The 19,039-nt window shown below is 52.2% G+C and overlaps 1 protein-coding gene across 4 annotated transcripts in view; it reads right to left on the bottom strand.

Annotated features, from left to right (window-relative positions):
• Positions 1-508, bottom strand: part of PIP5K1B (phosphatidylinositol-4-phosphate 5-kinase type 1 beta) — a 435,282-nt gene extending 434,774 nt beyond the window's left edge. For all 4 annotated transcript variants that reach the window (XM_030193839.1, XM_030193840.1, XM_030193837.1 and 1 more), the window contains exon 1: positions 354-508. The gene's annotated coding sequence lies outside the window, so the exon portion shown is untranslated. The remainder of the gene's footprint in view (positions 1-353) is intronic.
• Positions 509-19,039: the final 18,531 nt, after the last annotated feature.

Here is a 19,039-nt window from a genome sequence, read left to right as displayed (position 1 = left end):
TGCCTTCAAGGACTTCAAGTACAGTAAACACATTTTTATCACTAGGAAAAATGATCATAACCTTAGGAAAAAAAAACCCCAAATCCCATGTTGTCACTCAGCAGGCAAGCGTTACAGCAGAATCTCCGAATCGGAGCGATTGCAGTATTTTCTTCTGCCAGATCCCGGTGGCGGCTCCCCCCGCCACCTGTTCCAGCCGGATCCCGGGTGCCGGCAGCGTTACCCCGCAGCATTACAGCAACATTAACAGGAAGAGAAAAGAAAACACCAGCCGCATTCGCATCCCGAGGCCCCTTCCCCTGCCCCCAAATCCATGTATGCAGGCAGCCGAGGCGAATCAGCGGAGCTCTTACCTGTCTGCATGCCCGCTGCTCCCGAGGGTGGCGGCGGGTTTAACAGTGCAATAGCGGAAGCTCTGGATCCCGCTCCCGGCAGAGGCTAGGCTGGACCTGAGGAATGGATCGAGCGAGCAGCCCCTGTGCAATGCAGGAGAGGAGACGGGCAAAGGAGCGAGCGAGCGAAGCACCGCCCAGGCTCCGCCCCGAGGCAGCCCCGGCTCTCCCCTCCCCCTCCCTCCCTCGCGCGGGGACCCTGCCGATGCTGGTACTGTTCGCTCCCACCATGGGGGAGGGGTGCAGGAGTGAATGCAGAGCGGGGAGGAGGCGAATGAGAAGGGAGGACGAGACTGGTCGAGAGGGGAAGGGGAGGGGGTGGAGAGAAGGTGATGCAAACAGAGAGGACCAGATGGAGGGATGGAAACAAGAGGAAGAGGCAGGATAGAAACCTAGTAGCCGGACAGTAGTAGTAGACAGATAGTGGGGGGGGGAGAGCAATTAAAATGATGAGGAGCAGTGGGAGCTGAAGGGATGGGGGAAAGATGGAGGGCGAGAGTGAGGACAGCAGAAGAAGAGTAGGTGATGGAGAGACATTTGTAGAGGAGACTCAGGCCCTGATGCTCAAAGCTAACCAGGCTTGTAACATTTAATTTAGACTGGTTTTAGTCAGTGTATTGTCCATGTTATTGTGCACCTAATGCACAAAAGGTTTTGGCAGGGCCGCCGAGAGGGAGGGGGCAGGGGGGACAAAATTCCCCGGGCCTCCAAGGGGGGCCCAGCGTCGGGGTCTCTCTCCTTCTCCTGCTCATAGGCCGCCAACGCTGCAGTCCCCGGTCTGACCTGCTCACCCTCGGCTCCGTTGATAGCCCCCCTCCATCCGCCACTGTGACCAGGCCCCCTGCATTCAAATCAGCAGCACCTCACCTCTGTGTGAAGGCGGCAGATCGCCTCCCTTTGGGCAGGACACAGTGAGGGAGGGCCCGAAGGGAGGTGATCTGCCACCTTCACACGGAGGTCAGGCGCTGACGATTTGAATGCAGAGGGCCCGGTCACGGTGGCAGACGGAGGGGGCTATCGACGGAGCAGAGGGTGGGCAGGTGAGACCGGGGCAGCGCCGGCAACCTGGGAGCAGGAGAGGGAGGCGACAGTGGTAAGGATTGGGGGGTGGTGGCGGCGACAGAGGCCCCAGGGGTGGCCTTGCCCCAGGCCCGGCTCAGTCTCTCGGCGGCCCTGGGTTTTGGCGCTGCCTTTAATGTTCACAGAAGCAGCGACTGAAGATTCTATGCAAACAAGCTCGTTAGTATTAAAATGTGATGTAAATGAGGCCATTAGCAATTCCTTCCAATACTCAGAGAAACCCATACAAAAACCCCCTACCCTAAAGACTGAAACCTACTGACAGCTCTGAGCAAGCATTAGGGTCAGGGGCGTATCTGCGTGGGGCCACAGGGGCCTGGGCCCCCGCAGATTTCGCCCCGGACCCCCCTACCGCTGTTAACCCTCCCTCCCTCCCCCGCCTACCCCCGTCACCTATCCCCGAGGTCCGCTTCCTCCTGCCGGCTTTTTAAAATATTGCTTCAGCTGGCGGGGGACCCCAACCCCCCCGCCAGCCCAGCCGCGGTCTTCTTTAACTTCTTCATCCTCGTCGTGCTGTGAAGCTGCATGCATCCTTAGTTCCAGTTGGACGGAGTCTGACGTCGCGACGTCAGGCTCCGTCCAACTGGAACTAAGGATGCATGCAGCTTTCACAGCACGACGAGGATGAAGAAGTTAAAGAAGACCGCGGCTGGGCTGGCGGGGGGGTTGGGGTCCCCCGCCAGCTGAAGCAATATTTTAAAAAGCCGGCAGGAGGAAGCGGACCTCGGAGGCAGCCGATATTTGCTTAATCTCAGGGGTCCCCCCCTACTTGTCTGTAATTCCTGATGCAGGAGGTTGCGGGCACTGGAAAGCTGTAGCTCTGTGTGCAGCTCTGCAGTTTCTACAACTTGCTTCTGGTGTCCTCTCCAGTTTTTTTTTGTTTGTTTGTTTTTATTTTACTTTTTTTTTTTTTTTTTTTACATTTTTGCAACTTGTTTACTTTCTTTCCAGGGTTCTCTCTTGACTGGGCATGAACAAAAGAGCTGTGCCTACCACACAGCTCTTAAGGGCATACGCCAGGTATGTTCCTCCCCCTTTAACTTCCAATGCTCAACACTAACAGTGTGCATATAATTTGTATGTTGTTAGTGTTGAGCATTGTATAGTATTTTTTCTTCGATGTTCAGGCCGGTGTTTTCTGGCGCTGTTCCATACAGCACCAGAATTCTGAGCATCTGAGCCTCAGAGAGATAAGAACATAAGAATAGTCATACTGGGTCAGACCAATGGTCCATCTAGCCCAGTATCTTGCTTCCAGCAGTGGCCAATCCAGGCCACAAGTACATTGCAGAAACCCAATTAGAATCACCATTCCAAGCTACTGTAACCCAAGTCTCACCAACATTTCAACTCTTAATTCACTCAACCCAGTTCCCCATATTTTTTTTTTACTTCCTGTTCACAACAATTCAACTCTTAATTCACTCAAGCTTTGGACCTGGGTCCAACCCATGCATATCTTCTTCTTTTTAACAATTTTCCCAACATAATCTATAACATTCCTTTATAGGGCCTATTGCCCAACCATTAACTTCCATTACACGCTTGCCTTTATTAACTATCTCACATCACACCCATTCAATATTTTTTTTTTCTCTTTTAACCTTTCAACAGAGAATACACATATTTTCTTTTTTTTATTGGACTGGAGTCCTACTCCACAGTTTATGGTTCAGCCGTACCATTTAGGATCTGGCTTCTGCACAGTCAGACCCCATATAGCAAACTAGAGATACTGCAGGCCTGGACCTTGGGGGACAGTTCTCTTCTGCCCTTGGCTCTGTTTGCATTTCCCTCTTCTTGGGGTCCCTTCCTGAGAAGGTCTGCAAGTCAGAACAACTCAACGAGCGCCATTGGACCCGCTCCCACATGTCATTCCCGTCTCGGGTGCTACTTCTGGAGGTCACTATCCTCCTCCTCCCTGGTCTTCACGGATATCACCACCATGATGGCTCAGTGAATTTCTCCCACCCTTATCCAGGTACTCACAGTTTGGCGTGCTTCTTTCTCTATCCAATAGTATGGGTTTTTCATAGGCGTGAAATTTGAACTTTCAGCAGTCAGATTCCAACCATCTCTCTGATATCAAATTTGTAATCTCAGACCTACATAACAGGTCAGTTGGGGCTCCTTTTTTGAAGCTTGGTCGTGAAAAAAAAAGGGACTAAGTACAGCCGGCAAAATGCTCGTCAAGCCTGGCTTTTTCCCATTATTGGGCGAAGCTGGCCATCTCATGAGCACGCCCCCGTCCTGCCCCCATCCTGCCTTCACTACCCTACTGACACGCCCCCTTGATGTTTCACCAGCTCCGCGACGGAAAGCAGTTGAACCCGGCCAAAATCGGCTTTCGATTATACTGATTTAGCCGGGTTCAGGAGATCACCGGCAATCTCCCGATTTGTGTCGGAAGATGGCTGGCGATCACTTTCGAAAATTAGCTGGATAGGCACATCTTCTCTATGCCTATCCTGCAGCCAGATGTAACCCAATGGCTAATTTCTCCTCCTGATGCACTCTGTTACCACCTTTATAGCTGTCCTTTTTTTTTATGGTAACACCTCGCAGGCAACACCCCATCCGTGAGCAGACCTCGTCCTACCCTGAACCCCATTTACAGGACAGACTCCCCAATTATGTTGAAGCTCTGGCTCCTTCACCTGCTGTTGTGAACTTGACAACTCCAGTTAGGCTAAATAACTGGTCTTTAATTTAGCCCAGCTGGAGTTGGCACTTCAGGACCCCTCTTTATTCTTCTGGTCACATGGCAGTGGGCTTGTAGCAGGGGCGTAGCTAGACCTCGATGGGAGGGGGGGCCAGTCTAAGGTGGGGGGGTACATTTGGGCCCTCCTCCCTGCTGCCGCCCTCCCATCACCACCTGTGCCCCCCCCCGCCGCTTCTGTATCCCTGCCGCCGCCATTTCAGCCTCCCCACTGCTGCTGTGTGCACGGCGCTGAAAAACAGGACAGGGCACCAGCAATGTAAGACCAGCACGGAACAGACGCCTTAGCTGGCGTCCCCAACCCCCGCCAGCCAAACCGGAGGTCCTTGAGCCAGTTTGAGGGGGCCCAGGCCCCCGTGGTCCCCATTGCTACACCACTGGCTTATAGGCAACAGAAGAACTTAGGCAACCACGGACACTTTCCCAAATCAGGGGCACTATTCTGCTGCATTTTATTCCATACACCCTCTCATGGGCTGGGGCTTTCTCCCACCCAGGGACCTCCCAGCAGGGGCGTAGCTACATGGGGGCATGGGCCCCCATGGATTTGGCCCTGGCCCCCTCCGCCTCCAACCCCTTCAACCCTCCTCCCACTGCCAACCCTCCCCTGCCACCGCCGTTGGGTACCTTTGCTGGCGGGGGTCCCCAACCCCCGCCAGCCGAAGTCCTTTTCTCTGACACGGCCGCATTGCTGATCTGCAAGGGCAGGCTTCTGTTTCTGTGAATCTGATGTCTGGAGAAGAGGACTTCGGCTGGCGGGGGTTGGGGACCCCCACCAGTAAAGGTACCTGACGGCAGCGGCAGGGGAGAGTTGGCGGCGGCGGGAAGGGGTCGAAAGGGTTGGTGCTGGGGGGGTGGTGGCATTGGGGTGGTAAAAAATGGCGGGGGGGGGTTTTAAAAATGGCAGGGGGGTCTGCACCGCCGGGGGGGGGGGGCTAAAATGTTTCCCCTCACCTCGGGCTCTGGACCCCCCACCCGCCAAAGTCTGGCTATGCCCCTGCCTCCCAGTCACTCCCCCCAGTGACTCTCTACGAGGCTTACACTTTTCAATAATTCTTAACCCAACCAGGGGTTAAACCACCAATCCCAGCGCAAGCAGTGGCTTCTCCCATGTTCATCTCAGTAGCAGACTATGGACGTTTCCTCCAGAAACTTGTCCAAACTTTTTTTTAATCTCAGATACGCTAACTGCTGTTACCACATCCTTTGGCAACGAGTTCTAGAGCTTAACTATTCTTTGCGTGAAAAAATATTTCCCCCTATTTGTTTTAAAAGTATTTCCATTCAATTTCATTGAGTGTCCCCTGGTCTTTGTGCTTTTTGAATGAGTGAAAAATCGATTTACATGCAGCTGTTCCACACCACTCAGGATTTTGTGGACCTCAATCATATCTCCCCTCAGCCGTCTGTTTTCCAAGCTGAAGAGCCCTAACCTCTTTAGCCTTTCCTCATATGGAAGCAGTTCCATCCCCTTTATCATTTTAATCACTCTTCTTTGAACATTTTCTAATTCCACTATATCTTTTTTGAGATACAGTGACCAAAATTGAATGTAGTACTCAAGGTGAGGTCGCACCATGGAGCGTATGATACAGAGGCATTATAATATTCTTGGTCTTATTTGCATGCCTTTCCTAATAATTCCTAGCATCCTGTTTGCTTTTTTGTTCGCTGCTGCACACTGGGCAGAAGATTTCAGTGTATTCTCTACAATGACACCTAGATGTTTTTCTTGAGTGCTGACTTATAAGGTGGACCAAAGCATCAGGTAACTATGATTTCGATTATTCTTCCCTCTTTTTCCGTAGTGGCCCAAAGCGCTATGACTGGACAGGAAGTAACTGGGTGTATTCTCATGATGGGGTGTCGCTTCATGGCTTGTTGGAAAAGGAGCTTTCTGCAGCCTTAAAGAACACATTAAACCTGTCATCCTTGATGTATTCTGGACAAGAGAATACTTGAAGATCAGCTTCCTCATTTCTTCAGACAATGAAAAAGAATTCTGTTATAGTTCCTTTGAAGAGAATGATTTCCACATGCAACTCAACTGGGTGCTGCTAAGAAGGGGCACAAATAGTCTGATTCCTATATAAGCAGGGCTCCCAGTTTCTGGTGCTCAGCTCTTGCTGTGGAATGGGTGGATCTACTGGGAATTGGGGAAGACCATACAGAGCTAGTAATTGACGTGTGAATTTGTGAGTCCTTTCCTATTCTTGTCAGTCAGTGTTGGAGGTGCGAATGCTCTCCTTTGCCACATGCCAAAATGTCTTTCCCCTTTACCTCTCATCTCAGTTTTCCTTCTGCACTCAGTGCTGTAGTGGTATGGTGTGCCTGAGGCACTGCTGCTTTCCTTCTAACCTGATCTATGCAGGAGGAATAGGGATGGTGAGTGGGAAACGGTAAATGAAGTGTTGTGGGAGATTGGTGGGGAGAAGTGTGTATATCTAAATCAGCATTTGATATTTGGGTGGGGGATGAAAATGAGAGGGCACCTGGGGAGGCGGAGAAGAACTGGAACTAGGGAGGAACAATTCTCTTTACCCCCCCCCCCCCCCAGCTTTCAGAATGTTCCCCTACGCCAAGACTTTAATTCCCTAACCCCTGTCCTCCCTCCCCCCCCCCCCAAAAAAAAAAGCAAAATACATTTTTATATTTTACAAATGTGCCAAAGAATTGTCACAGAATTTTCTAATTCGTGCTGGAAAAGTTAAGTGTGGGGTGCTACAGTAATTTCAAGACATTAATACACTGGTAATAGTAGTAGCTGTTGTATATACATGTATATATAATTTTAATAAAGCTAATGTACAGCAGAGTTCTTGGATCCTTGTCAGTTCTAGACATAGCTTGCCCCTTTTTCCAGAATGATCTATTGGTTTCTCCTGCCCTCGCACACAAGATCCATAGCTTTCTTGCGCTTCCTAAAAAAAGCCTTGGCTTTCATAAAAAAAAGCTGTGTTTAGGTGATATTGTAAGTCATTACTAGGATATATCCAGTGCACAATACCACTTTATAGGGTGGAGGAATAGTCTAGTGGTTAATGCAGCGGACTTTGATCCTGGGGAACTGGGGTCTATTCCCACTGCAGCTCCTTGTGACTGTGGGCAAGTCACTTAACCCTCCCATTGCCCCAAAGACTTAGACAAATAATCTGGTTAAGCCTTTGAGAGTGGTTTGAGGTTGGTTATGTATATTTAATCAGATTAATTGTTGCCTCTTAGGAAGAATGGTAATTTCTCAGTGGTTAACACTAGTAAGGCATTTAAACTTTGGGTACGGTATGATATAACACATATATAACATGGATTAGATGTTGATGGTCGGGTACACCCTCCTTAATCAATTACAAGATGTTCGCCTCTTGAATCCTATGGGCCAATATGCATATTTGCAAGTCAAGCATTATAGTCATTCCCTAGATTCCCAATATCTTGCAGAAGATGCACTCAATCAAGTTGAGGAAGCTGGTGGTTGGGAGGCAGGGCTACTGCTGGGCAGATTTATACGGTCTGTGCCGGGGCTGGTGGTTGGGAGGCAGGACTAGTGCTGGGCAGACTTATACAGTCTGTGCCAGAGCCGATGGTGGGAGGCGGGGTTGATGGTTGGGAGGCGTGGATAGGGCTGGCCAGACTTATACAGTCTGTGCCCTGAAGAGGACAGTACAAATAAAAAAGTAGCACATAGGAATTTATCTTCTTGGGCAGACTGGAGAATTCCTTTATTAAATGAAAGCGGAAAATCAAATTTCAATACATTACACTGTGCAGTTATAAAGCCAGCCCCTCTATACTTTTATACAAAAATGCAAATTTTACACAAAAAACCGTCCCCCCCAACCCCCCCCCCCCAAACATTCAACTCAACTTCAAGCGTACATGCTTCCACCAAACCCCAAAGGTCTTTACCCCCACCTCCACCCGTTCCCATCGGGCCACTTCCTGGACAGCTCGGACAACGTCCCAGGAGACCTGCTCAGCAGACCTGCACTCCTGGCCCAGGGACACCCCGCAGCGAGCCATCCATAGGCAGTATCTGATGATAACTGAGATTAGAAAGGCGGTACCTGGCTCTAGCCGCCCCGTCTCCCCCTGCCTCCCATACACCCAGTCCGCATAGGTGTAGGACGTGAAGCTGGGGATGGCCAGCAAGGCAGCCACTCTCCGGCAAACCGCTATGGAGAATGGACACTCCTTCAGGAAGTGGTCCATGGTCTCCAGCCGGCCAGCACACTCCCCCCTCGGGCAGTCTCGGTCCTGCTGGTTCCTACACCGAAGGTTTGCCCTAACATACAACCTGCCATGTAGGGACAGCCAAGCAATGTCCCTGTACTTGTGTGGGATGCGTTTGGATGAAATAAACCGCAGGCCCTGCCTCAGCACGGGCTCCGGAGCATCCCTAAGAGCCAGGGGAGAGGAGAAGCGTTGGGAGCGAACCCGCTCCACCCAGATCTCCCTCTGTCCTGCCCTAACTTCCTCCCATGTAATGTCCCACAGCCGAACCAGCTTTACCAAAGATTTATAGTAGCCTACCCCCTCCGGGAACCCTTTCCGCAACCGTCCCACCCTACCTCCCCCCAACCAAGGACCCCAAAATCCCTCCCACCACTGGACAACACTGTGTACCCATCCTGGGGCATTCAGACCCCCCGCCCGCCCCAGGTTAAACTGGATGAAGAGGGAGGAGAATAGCAAGACTGGGTTTACCATTCCCACCCCCCCTTCCTCCCGCGACCGGTAAGTGAAATTACGTCGAACTGGGTTCATCCTGTTCCCCCACAGGAGTTGAAAGAACACGCTGTAAATTGCCGTGAAACAGCGTTCCGGCAGGAGACAGATGTAGCTCAGGAACAGGAACATGGGGACCACCTGGCTCTTCAGCAACCGGACCCGGTCCTCCATGGGCATCCGCCACCCCTTCCAGCGGTCCACCTTCTCCCTCGCCTCCGCTATCCTTTGTTCCCAATTTCCAGCCCGTAATCCCCTCCCCCAAAATACACTCCCAAAACCCTCATTTTCTCTATCCCATCCGGGAACCCTCCACCTAAATTAAACCGCCGTCCCTCTGGCCCCACCCACAAGCTGGTGCTCTTGCCCAGGTTTACCCGAGACCCCGAAGCCTGGGAGTATGCTGCAAGGGTCTCCTGCAGCCTCCTCCCCTCCCTGCGATCCGCCACCCAGACGGTGATATCGTCCGCATAGGCGATGACTCGCAACACATTCCCTTTGCCTACTTCCACTCCTCTGAGCCCGTCCTCCCCCCCCCCTTCCAGCCTCCTCACCAGGGGATCAATGGCGAAAGCGTACAGCAGGGGGCTCAACGGGCACCCCTGCCGCACCCCCGCCGAGATCCCCACCTCCGCCCCCCTCCATCCATTCACCAGGGGAAAGAATCGCGCCCCCGCATACAATAACTGAAGTTGCGCGATCCATTCCCCCGGGAATCCATAGTGGTCTAGGACCTTCCATAAAAAACCCCACTGCACTCGGTCGAAAGCCTTGTCCTGGTCCAAGGCCACGACCAGCCTGCCCTCTCCCACCCGACTACGTTCCAGGCCCTCCCTCACCCAGGCCACTGCCTCTAGCACCCCCCTTCCCGGGACCCCACACCCCTGCGGGGCTGCCAGCACTTCCCCGGAGATCTTCCTCATGCGGGCAAGGAGCATGTGAGCGAAGATCTTCCGGTCGGTGTTCAGAAGTGCAATCGGCCGCCAATTTGCCACATCCTGGGGGTCCTTGCCTTTGCTAAGAAGGACCAAAGCTGATGCCCCCATCGACTCAGGCAAGGATCCCCCTGTTCGTGCCGCCTCCCAGATTGCCAACAAGACTGGCGCCAACTGATCCCTAAACTGCTGGTAGAACTCTGCCGGGAGTCCGTCTGGCCCCGGCGCCGTCCTGCGCCGCAAGGCCCCAATGGCCTCCTGTACCTCCTGCAGCGTCCACGGCCGCAGCAAGGCCCGAAGATGAGGCCCCCCCTTACCCACCCCTGGGGTTTCCTCAATGTACCTCGCCATGGCCTCCTCCCCCAACCGTTGGTCCAAAAGGCCCGCCCAAAGTGGGTCCCCACCACCTGCAAGATACCTTCCCTAGACTGCTGGAGCGTCCCCCCCTCATCCCTTAACCCCTCTACCACCCTCCTCTCCCTTCTTTCCTTACAGCAGTCATAAGGGTTCGGGCTGAGCAGCTTCCCGAAGTCCCGCTCATAGACGAGGGAAGAGTACCGATTGTATTGTACCCGTTCCACCTCCTGCTGCAAGGCCTCAATGTCCTCCCTCTTCCCTCCCCTGGAAATCAAATTGTCCCTTCGCTTCCTCAGAGCAGTTCCTAGCCGGGTGACCTCCCTCCCCTGCCTCCTCGCCTGACGGAGAAAGAACCCCCTGGTGCGGTGTTTCAAAACTTCCCACCAGTCCCCTAGGGAAGGGAAGACACCCTGAATGGATACCTGGTCTGCCAGAAACTCCAGATACTCCTGGTACAACACCCCCTCCCTCAACCATTTCTGATTTAAACGCCACAATCCTTTCCCCAATCCGTGAATCCCCCCTCCCCCCAGCTCGACCAGCATCATCTTGTGGTCTGAGAAATCAACCTCTACCACCCTTGGTGCCTTCCCACACGCCCCTCCCCGAACTAAAAACCGGTCGATTCTACTTCTACAAGTGCCCCGGGCAAAAGTGAAACCCTGCGTCCCACCACCAAACTCTATGTGCGCGTCCACCAATCCCGCTCCCTTCATGATCCCTGCTAGCCGTACCCCATCGTAACCTACTTGCGCCGCCCTCCTCCCCCTATCCTCCTTCCTCAGGACTGTGTTAAAATCCCCCCCCCAAACTAGCTGCCGTGAGGTGTAAAGGTACGGCCGAATTTTCCCAAACAGTGCTGCCCTTCCCCGTTTGCTTTGCGGCCCGTAGATGTTAATCACCCGCAAAGCCACCCCCCGCAATCTCACATCTAACACCAGACACCTCCCAATTCCCAGCTCCACCACCCTCTGGATCTCTACTTTAAATGTTTTGAAGAGGATGCCTATCCCCCCATACCGTTCCCCTGCCAGACCCCAAATAGAGGGCCCCCATCTCCAGGCCTGCTTTGCCCGCCGAACCTCCTCCAGCGTTCGCAGCCTGGTCTCCTGCAGAAGAAAACAGTCCACCGCCACGGCAGAGAGGCCATCGAACGCCAAGCATCTCGCCCTCTGGGAGGCGACACTAGCCACATTAAGTGTGGCGAATGTTAACAGCAGTCCAGCCATCATTGTGCCGTTCCATACCCCCCGCCCTCCTGGCTACCTTCCCTCTGCTCCATACTACCTCCAGGGATCCCTTCCCCTTCACCCTCCCCTTCCTCGTCCGCCCAGTCCCGGACCCCTAGCTCAAAAAGCCCCCCCCCTTTCCTTACTTTCTTCCTCCCCTTCTTCCTCTTTTCTTCGCCCACCTCCCTCCCTTCTTGGGAGTCGTCCACTGACCCTCCCCCCCCGCCTCCTCTCCCGCCCCTTCTGCCCCTTCTTCGACCCCCTCCATCAATCCTGCCTCCAGCCCATCCTCCCTCTCCTCTCTTGCCTTCATCCCTGCCTCCTGTCCTACCCTCCTTTTCTCCCCCACCCTCCCTTCAGCCCCCCCCAATCTGCCCCCCACCTCCCCGACCTCCTCCACTACCATTTCCTCCTCTTCGTCCCTCAAAACCTTCTCCCTCTTCTTCTTCTTCCTTTACCCCGCTGTTCCCTTTCCAGCGTCTGCCATGCTTTCCAATCCATCCTGCCGGCTCATCCCATCCTCTCCTTCCTCTCCTGCCAGTTCGTCACCCCCTTCCTCATCTTCCAATCCCCTAAATCTGTTCTCTACTTCTATCCCCATTCCTGCCTCCCCTCCCCCTTCCTCCCGTACCCCCGTCACCTTCCGTTGTTTTTTTGACACCCGCGTCCAACCCTCATCTGCCCCGTCCTGCCGCTTCCGCCCTTCCCCCAACCCTTCCCCACCTCCCACTCCCTGTCCCTCCGCAGCTCCTTTCCCCCCCACCCCGGGAACCTGATCTCGCCCTACATTCACTCCCCCCCTCTCCCTCTGAACTGGACCGCCCCCTCCCATGTCCTCCTCTCCCCCGTTATGGGAGGCCCAAGGGCAAGCTCTGAATGCATGCCCCAGACCCCCACACAAATTACACCGGATAGATGCACAAGACTCCGTAGGATGCTCCTTAGACCCGCACTTCCCACACTGCCGTACTGGGCACGACATACTAAAATGTCTGAATGACCCGCACTTGTGACATTGCCGCGGCTGCCCCTTGTAAAAGCAGAGGATCCGATCCCTGCCAATGAACGCCGCGGAGGGAATGTGCTGGGTCACGTGTCCTGCCTGCTTCAGCCTAACCTGCGCACACCATCCTCCCGCCCACACCCTACTGGGGTCAGGGAGTTTGGACAAGGGGGTACGCAATTCTGCGTACCGCTGTAGCCAGAAGGCCAGGTCCGCCCCTGAAATGGATTCATTTCGGACCAGCAGGGTTACCTGCACCAGGTCAGGTCTGCTGATCGGTACGGCCCTAAAGTTTCTCCAATCCCCTTTCCCCCCTTACCCCCTCGTATTTCTCCCAGAAGACCTCCATGCCTCGCTGGGTCAGAAAACTAACATCATACTCTGGGATATTCACCGGGTGGATACAGGCATAGAGGTCCTCTGGGAGAAATCCTAAACCCAAGACCAACTTCAGGGCCTCATCCCTACTTGGCATCCCCCCTCCCCCACCCACCTTAACTGAATCACATTCCTCCTTTTGGGAACCTGGCCCCCCCACCCTCCCCCCCATTCTTCCCCAATGCTTCCTGCCCCCCCATTCCCCCTGCGCCCGCCCCTCCCACCTACTACCGCCGCAAAGGATGGAGCACCCCCCCACCGTCCCCCTCCTCCATCTCCTGCACTGAGACCCCCTGCTCCTGCTGCGCCGTACCCCCCCTCTCTCTCTTGCCTCCCCTCTCAGCCTCCCTCCCTTCTCTCCCTTCTGTCAGCAGACTTTGCACATCCCCTGCCTTCACAGTGTGCTTCTGTACCATTTCCCCTGCAGCAAAAAACCTGCCATTGTCCCCTTCAAAACGTTCGCTAGAGACAGTGAGAGCAGGTTCCCCTAAATACTTGTTCCCCTCCCAATGCCCCTGACCCCCTCCCCCGCCCACCGAGCCAACCCTCCCCTCCCGGCCCGAACACTCCCCCCTGGCTCGCACCCCTGCAGCCTGGCCAACTGCAAAGTCAAAGGTACCAGTCAAGTTTCCTTCTGGCGCACACTGCAAGGCAAACACCTCCCGCTCCTCCCCCCCTCCTTCCCCCCCGGAACCTGCTCTCTGTGCTGGGTCCCTCCTTGTAACGTGCTGCTCCAGCTTTCCCTGTGCGGGCCCGCTGTTTTCCTGGGAACTGGTCTCCCCTCTGGAGTCCTGCTTCGTTGGGACTTCCTGCTCTGCCGTTTTGCAAAGTAAGAGTGGCTTCCCGCACTCCAGCACCACTCGCTCTCCCAAACATGGGGAATCCTCCTGCGCTGTAGCATTCTCCTCTGCGGCCATCCCTGCTCCTCCAGCCCGATTGGCTGGCGCCTCCTGCTCCAATGTGCTGGGCGGGCATGGCATCCCGCCACCCGGCAGCGCAGTTCCTTGCCATTCTGAACCTTTATGTGGGGAACACTGTGTGGCCTCCTGTGCTTTCTCTATGGAAAACCACTCCTTGTCTTCACCTGCCTTTCTTCCTGCATTCTCCTTTAAGAGGCAGCTCCCTGCTGGAACATCTCCACTTTCAGTCCTTAGCCCTGCTGCAGGCTGATTGGCTGGAACATCCTGCTCCTCAGAGCTTTGTGGGTGAGGCCTCCCAGGCATTTTTTCCTTGCCGTCTGCTCCTACTACAGGCAATGGGAACAGGACAACCTCCTCTTCTCCAGGTAAGTTCTCTGTTTCAACTTCCACCACCACTTCTGTGGAAAAAGGTCTCTCTCCTGAAATTGCAGCCTCTGTTTCAACAATGTGAAAAGTCTTAGTGTTAAAGTTTTTTTCCTGTTCTGCTCTCCCACACTCAGGTGCTCTCAATGAGGCTTCCACAGCCCCACCTTCAGTCCTGCTTACTCCAGAAGCTGCCTGCAGAGGCCCTGACTGACTAGCAAGGTATTGCATGAATTTCAATGTATTTTGGGTGCTAGTTCCTGGCAGCTCCCCTGATGCTTCAATGTTCTGGGGTCCAAAGCCTGGGCTGATTCCTTCCTGCTCTGTTTGTTGCTTCCACTGTACCGAGGCTGACGGGGCCTGTCCCCCCGAGGCCATCCTGTCTCTGTTGATATAGAGTTCTCTCAGAGGATTTCCAGGGCCTTTCCTCAGGGCCCTCAGCAGCTGTTCTTTTCTCTGGAGAAGCCTAAGCAGCCTGGTTTCCTCTTTCATATAGGTTTTGCGATGCTCTGCTGGGGTCAGCCTGCTCAGGGCTTTTGCCATTTTGACTCGCTTCCCCAGGTCCACCACCTCCTTCTCCGTACTTTTAATTCTCTTCACCACTTTAATTATGCCACTGGCCGGGTCCTCTGGATCCTGGCAGTAGTCCACAAGCTCTTCCTCCTCTAGATCGTCACTATCCTCACTGCTTTCCTCCTCCACCTCCGGCAGGGCCTCTTGACAGATCTCCATTACCACTCTTTCCTTCTCAGACCAGCTCTTCTCTAGGGTCTCCGCCAGCTCTCTCTCCCCCTCACCTGCTGACGTCGTGCGGCCGCGAGGGGGGTACCAGTCCGGCTTCCTCCCTTGGAGTCTGGCCCTCTTCTATCCACAGGGCTCCTTTCCCTCCTCCCTGCGGCACTGCAAGGGAGGAGACCGCTTTTCCTGACCCTCTGGTCCCTGAGCCCAAGAGGCCCCATGGCCTGGGCCTGTCCTGGGGAACGCTCCCCAGAGGCCCTCCACATCCTTGGGGAGGGAGTTAGGCCTCACTCTCCTCCCACTGGAAGTCTGCAGAGCTCTCTGAAACACGTCCTTCCACCTCAGCAGACTGGATGGACCGTGCAGGTCTTTTTCTGCTGTCATCTACTATGTTATGTTACTAATGTGCATCACTTTGCATTTGTCCACATTAAATTTTATCTGCCATTTGGATGCCTAGTCTATCCTAAGGTCTTCCTGCAATTTTTCACAATACACATGCGTTTTGACAACTTTGATGTGTTAGGCAGGGAGAGTCTGATAGGTACGGGCAGAGAGAGGGATCTTGGGGTGATAGTATCTGAGGATTTGAAGGCGACGAAACAGTGCGACAAGGCAGTGGCCGTAGCTAGAAGGTTGTTAGGCTGTATAGAGAGAGATGTGACCAGCAGAAGAAAGGGGGTGTTGATGCCCCTGTATAAGTCATTGGTGAGGCCCCACCTGGAGTATTGTGTTCAGTTTTGGAGGCCGTATCTTGTTAAGGATGTAAAAAGAATTGAAGCGGTGCAAAGAAAAGCTACGAGAATGGTATGGGATTTGCGTTACCAGACGTATGAGGAGAGACTTGCTGAACTAAACATGTATACTCTGGAGGAAAGGAGAAACAGGGGTGATATGATACAGATGTTCAAATATTTGAAAGGTATTTATCCGCAAACGAACCTTTTCCGGAGATGGGAAGATGGTAGAACGAGAGGACATGAAATGAGATTGAAGGGGGGCAGACTCAAGAAAAATGTCAGAAAGTATTTTTTCACGGAGAGAGTAGTGGATGCTTGGAATGCCCTCCCGCGGGAGGTGGTGGAAATGAAAACGGTAACGGAATTCAAACATGCGTGGGATAAGCATAAAGGAATCCTGTGCCGAAGGAATGGATCCTCAGAAGCTTAGTCAAGATCGGGAGGCGGGGCTGGTGGTTGGGAGGCAGGGATAGTGCTGGGCAGACTTATACGGTCTGTGCTAGAGCTGGTGGTGGGAAGCGGGACTGGTGGTTGGGAGGTGGGGATAGTGCTGGGCAGACTTGTACGGTCTGTGCTAGAGCCAGTGGTGGGAGACGGGACAGGACTGGTGGTTGGGAGGCAGGGATAGTGCTGGGCAGACTTAAACGGTCTGTGCCAGAGCCGGTGGTTGGGAGGCGGGGCTGGTGGTTGGGAGGCGGGGATAGTGCTAGGCAGACTTATATGGTCTGTGCCCTGAAGAGCACAGGTACAAATCAAAGTAGGGTATACACAAAAAGTAGCACATATGAGTTATCTTGTTGGGCAGACTGGATGGACCGTGCAGGTCTTTTTCTGCCGTCATCTACTATGTTACTTTGTAACTTGAACCACCTCATGCATCATTCTAATTTCCAGATCAGTCATAAATATGTTAAATAGCACCAGTCACAGTACAGATCCCTGCAGCACTACACTATTCACTCTCCTCCATTCAGAAAAATGCCCACTGAAACCTACTTTCTGTTTTCTGTCCAGTAACCAATTCTTAATCCACAGAAGGACATCCCCTCCTACCTGTGACTCCTTAATTTTCTCAGGTACTCTGTCAAAAGCTTTCTGAAAATCTAGATACACTACTTTAACTGACTCACCTTTATCGACATGTTTATTCTCGCCGTCAAATAAATGAAACAAATTGGTGAGGCAAGACCTCCCTTGGCGGATCCCATGCTGACTCTGACCCATTAAACCATTTTTATCTACATGTTCCGTAATTTTATTCTTTATAACAGTTTCCACTATTTTGCCCAGCACTAAAGCCAGGCTTACTGGTCTGTAATTTCCCAGATCATTCCTGGAACCCTTTTTAAAAATTGGCGTCACATTGGCCACCCTCCAGTCTTCAGGTACTACAGATTATTTTAATGACTAGCAGCAAATCAGCAATTTCATGTTTGAGTTCTTTCAGTACCCTGGGGTATATACCATCCAGTCCAGGTGGTTTTTCACTCTTTAACTTGTCAATTTGGCTCAGTACATCTTCCAAGTTCACTGAGATTTATTTCGGTTCCTCTGCATTGTTACCCCTGAAAACCATTTCTGGTATAGGTAGATCTCTTACATCTTCTTCCGTAAAGATCGAAGCAAAGAACTAATTCAGTCTCTCTGCTTTGGCCTTGTCCTCCCAGAGTGCTCCTTTTGCTCCTTCCTGATCTAACGGTCCCACAGATTCCCTCGCAGGCTTCCTACTTTTGATCAGGGCTTTTTTTGAGGGAGTACTTGGGGGTACTGTGTACCGGCACCTTTTCCATTGTCTGCTAAAACTGACCCATGGTCCCCAAGTTTTAATGAAAGAGCTCAGGCTCTACACACCAATTCTGTCTTGTCATAGATTCTGTGACTAGTTGCAGAGGGCCTGGCTATTGTGGGGTGGGTCCCTTAGTGATCACGGAATTTGAGTACCGGCACCTTTTTCACTAGAAAAACTGCACTGCTTCTGATAAACCTTAGAAAACTGTAACTATGAGTTTTCTTCTCCATGGCAAGTTTTTCTTCATAGTCTCTTGTGGCTTGACAGTGCTTATGTTGTTTTTTATTTTCTTAATTCGGATCCTTTTTCCATGTTTTTAAGGATGTTTTGTCTTTAATAGCCTATTTCACTTTGAGGCTTATTTTCAAAGTACTTAGCCTCCCAAAGTTCCATAGAAACATATGGAACTTAGCCTCCCAAAGTGCTTTGAAAATATGCCTCTTTATCTTTTAACCATGCTGGCTGTTTGCTGTTTTTTTCCACCTTTGTTAATACGTAGTCTGGGCTTCCACGATGGTATTTTGAAACAACGTCCACACCTTATTTAAAGTCCTAACCTTTGAGGCCAATCCTTTCAGTTTCTTTTTAACCATTTTCCTCATGTCATAGTCGCTCTTTTGAAAATTAAAAGCTGCTACATTAGATTTTCTCAGTGACTTCACTCTAGACATCATCTCAAATTTGATCATGTTATGATCACTGTTTCCAAGTGGATCCAACACCGTTACCTCTCGAACTATGCCTTGCATTCCACTAGGGAAGAGATTCAAAATAGCTGCCCCTCTCATTTGTTCCTGGACTAGTTGCTCCAAGAAGCAGTCATTTATTATATCTAGAAATTTTACCTCCCTAGCACTCCCTAATGTAACATTTATCCAGTCAATATTAGGATAATTGAATTCACCCATTATTATAATATTGCCCAATTTGCCAGCTTTCCTAATTTCTGTAAACATACTTTCATGTGTCTGTTCATTCTGGCCTGGCGGATGGTAGTACATCCCTACCAGATTCCATGCTGCTGTTTCATGTAGAATGTTTTTTTTTTTATTTGACTCAATTCCCTCTTTAACATATAGCACCAGGAGCGGCTCAAGGGAAGATGCCACCTGAGGTGGAGCTAAGATGCCTCCCCCCAGGGCTGAGATGCTGCCCCCTTCTTTCCTCCACCCTGTTCACAGTGTTTACTTTATTTCATCACATTTTAAAAGCTGCCAGCGGCAGCAATTTCCATATGCTGCCCTGCTGCCGGTACCTGCCTCTTCTCTTTACTGTAGCAGCCTTGGACGAAACAGGAAGTTACATCAGAGAGGCAGCCACAATAAAGGGAAGAGGCGAGTGCTGGCAGCAGGGCAATATATGGGAATTGCTGCTGCCACTGGCTTTTGGATCATGACAAAACAGGTAAATGCCGCGAACGGGGTGGAGAAAGGAAGAGGGAGATGCAGCTCCCCACAGAGTGCCACCTGAGGCCCCTGCCTCAGGTAGCCTAATGGTCAGGCCACCCCTGTATAGAACAACCACCCTCTATTTGATCCGCTCTATCATTGCAATATAATTTGTACCCTGCTAGCGTAGTGTCCCATTGATTGTCCTTCTTCCTCCAGGCCTATGAAATGCCTATTATATCTGTAGCATGATATTTATTTATTTTATTTATTTATTGCACTT

The sequence above is a fragment of the Microcaecilia unicolor genome, chromosome 2 (genome assembly GCF_901765095.1).
Source record: "Microcaecilia unicolor chromosome 2, aMicUni1.1, whole genome shotgun sequence".
NCBI classification, from domain to species: Eukaryota; Metazoa; Chordata; class Amphibia; order Gymnophiona; family Siphonopidae; genus Microcaecilia; species Microcaecilia unicolor.
This window is presented reverse-complemented; position numbering and strand designations above follow the sequence as displayed.